We start from the raw sequence: 3,596 nt of genomic DNA, 5'->3' as shown, positions 1-3,596 counted from the left end.
ATAGATGCCAATCTTGCCATGAGCAGATGGCCCGGCTAATTCATCCCAAGATCAGAGCATGTAATGATCTGAATTCTAAATTATGTTGTATACAGGCCTCAGTTAGCATGTTAAAGGTTAAAGATGTCATATGACAATTACTATTGTGCTTAGAGCATGACAGGGTTAAAAAGCCGAATTAAACGCAAGGTTTCTGAGTCACTGATGACCTTTGAAGAACAATCTTGAACTAAGTGCCATACAAAAACAATATAAACCAAATTAAAACAGGCTGTTCCTGAGTGAAGTTTTAAGTCACGAAAGTAAGTTTGAAATTTGAGTCATTTATAAATACCTAGACCAAAAATGCAAACAAAACGAAAAACAAAAAACAAAAAAAACAATCCATAAATATTTCTAGCACATTTTCAAATGGCTATCTGATTATTAGGACATGCAGCAACTATAAAGTCTACAGTAAAAAAAAAGAAAAACAATGTCGCTGAATTCTTTTGAGAATATAACACCCTATACTACAGGAGAAGGTTTTCTTTTATATCCATTTCCTTTAACTCCGCATCTCTCACTTGGACGATCCAGAGTTGAGTCCAAGCTATTTTCTGTTGCAGCTCCAAAACTTTGGAATGGATTGCCGCTGCACATTAGACAGGCCACCTCTCTGTCTCATTTTAAAACTCTTCTTAAAACCCACCTCTTTTCTTTCGATTTTGAGACCATGTAGAGTGTTGATTTTATGTATACATGTTGATTTTATGTACACATGTTGATTTTATGTATACATGTTGATTTTATGTATACACATGCATATTTTTATCCTGTGCGGGCAGTGCTTTTATTTTATTTTGTTTACTTTTATTTATTTTATTTATTTTATCTTTTTGTGCAGCACTTTGGAAACCTTGTGTTTATTTAAATTGTGCTATATAAATAAAGTGGATTGGATTGGATTGGATATTTGACACAAGTCAATAACTCTGTCATTTCAAAAAATCTGTCAATTCAATTCAGTTTATTTATATGTTCTCAGTCATCCTGGTCATGGTCAAGGTTAAAACAGGTTCAGTTTAGGAAACTGGACGTGACGCTTTCCAGAAGACATTTCACCTCTCATCCAACAGGCTTCTTTAGTTCCAACTATAATGGTGGGGAGCAGTGAGATTAATGAGATTAATATACTATATATTAATCTCATCAATCTCAGTTAATGAGGGGTCAGGGACAGTCCAGGTTTCATCACAAATGGCATGAGAACGGCGGGGTAAACAAATTGGCTTGTATGCTGAGTCAGGGCAGTAGATGATCTGGCAGGAGTAAGCACTTGAAACAATCACACAGAGGGTAAATTATGCATTCAAGGTAGGCTGGGAAAAACCAGTACAGATCAAACTGTGACAACCAATTCACAACACGTCATCTCAATTGGTTCTACAGCAATCCCTCACACCAAGGATACATGTAGTGATAGTGGAAAGAAAAAAACTCCCTTTTAACAGGAAGAAACCTCCAGCAGACCCAGGCTCAGTGTGAGCGGCTGCCTGGCGAGGCCAACTCAGGTTAAATGAGAAAGAAGTAGACATACAAAAGGCAACTGTTAACCAGGTTGCATGCCGAGCCAGCTCCCATGTCAGAGGATGAAAGAAATCGCAGTAAGAGGAACAGGACTACACTAAAAATCAGGTCAAGCTACAACATCTACAAACAAAGGTGTTAATGGCAGCCGTCCAGCTCATATTTCTCCAGGATGATGTCATGGCCAAAGAGGACCAGTCCAGATGATGGTCTATGACTATGAAGGGAAATGCTGAGAGAGCATAAAGTTTGAGGTGGAAGTAACAAATACTGCAGAATAGGAGAATAGAGATGGAATGATGAAAAGTGTTCCCTATGTCCTCCAGCAGTCTAAGCTTATAGCAGCATAACTACAGAGCTAGCTCGGGATAGCCTGACGAACTATCAGCTTTGGTAAAAGGGAAAGTTTTAAGCCTACCCTTAAAAGTAGACAGGATGTCTGCCTGTCAAGCTCAACAGAGGTGATATGGGCCTGTTTTACAACCACAACACCTGGGCACCTTACAGCCACTGCAATGACCATAAACATATTTCTACAATAAAGTTTTCTGGACTCAGAAGTAAGGCAGTCTGTAGGATGAAGTCCATCAGCAGCACAGCAAAGTAAGGGACAGATGTCTGAAAAAGAGAAGTTTTTGTGCCACAGTGGCTATGAAAGGTTATGAATTATTTGGATCATTAATAAAATCACTAGAAGTGTGGATTGAATTAAACTTTAAATAATTCAAATTTCTAGCTGACTGATTCTTAATCTTTGTGATTCTTCCAAGAGAATATTTCCTCAGAGAGCTCACTCTAGACAGATGAGTTACAAGTTCAGCGCCCAGGCCAATCTCTGAACAGACTGCTCCATTTGGCAAATCATGTGTGCTTTTCTTTCATCTTTCTTACTTTTATGTGTTTAATTTTATTTTATTTTTTTTAGCATCTGATCTCCTAATAGTGGCAACAAGTTAGTATCAAAGCACGATGACAGAGGATATCCTGACTGGCAACAGGTATCCAGACAAGTATCTTCAGGTTGAAGTTGTGTAAAATTCCTTATATTACAAGGCTACTATGCTGTTTCTTTTTCCTGCCAGATGCTTGCTAATAAAAGATTATTATGCTTTTGCATATGTGGTCAGTACATTTTTCTGAGTTATCCTTTCCTGAAGTTATCCTGTGGTGTGGAACAGCTATATGTGAGGGTTTTCTAGAATAAAATATTATTTTTTTATACGATTATTTTATTGAGCTGAAGCTTTAAACGGAAAATAAAAGTACGACAATATTCTACCCATTTATAAATTAAAGCTGCATTCCCCTAGCTCAGAAACTCAGAGAAATAAATACAATTACATTCTTAATGGAAATGAGCTCAAAGACTGAAAATGGTGGAAGGTTTTATTTGTGGTGTTTGTCATGAATACTTATCCAATCCAATTCTGTGCTCAGACAAATATGAAGAAAAATATTTTAATATCTTCTGTTAATATTTGTTTGACTGATTACAGTGTGTGCATGCATCATTTTTGGCAGGGCCACTTTAGATGTTAGTGCCAAGATATTTATCTGGATCTATGATATAGGAAAAATATTCACCATGCACTGGCTTGTGAAAAATAAGACACTTCATAATTGATCCATACTAGACCTGGTCGCTCAGTGCAAATGGGTTGCTGAAATGGTTATCTTTGAATGCAACCCAGTTCATTAACTAATATTGAAAAACCTTCACAGAGTATTTATGGCCCTTTGTTTTGCATGCAGTGCTTGTATGAAGGACCAGCTCTACCACATTTAAAAATAAATAAATGCTCAATAAATAAATAAGCATACAATTAATTGCCCCCAAAAATACAATAAAGAAATAAATGTAGGTAGAAATTAAATTATACAGTGAGAAAGAAATGTATATATCTCTTATAATTAGCTTCTTTATTTTTTTGCTTTTGTAATGATTACGTCATTTATTTATTTATTGAGCATTTATTTATTTTTAAATGTGGTAGAGCTGGTCCTTCATACAAGCACTGCATGCAAAA

The sequence above is a fragment of the Cyprinodon variegatus genome, unplaced genomic scaffold (assembly GCF_000732505.1).
Source record: "Cyprinodon variegatus isolate N-32 unplaced genomic scaffold, C_variegatus-1.0 Scaffold324, whole genome shotgun sequence".
Lineage (NCBI taxonomy): Eukaryota > Metazoa > Chordata > Actinopteri > Cyprinodontiformes > Cyprinodontidae > Cyprinodon > Cyprinodon variegatus.
The sequence above is the reverse complement of the archived record's forward strand: the minus strand, read 5'-3'. Positions refer to the sequence as shown.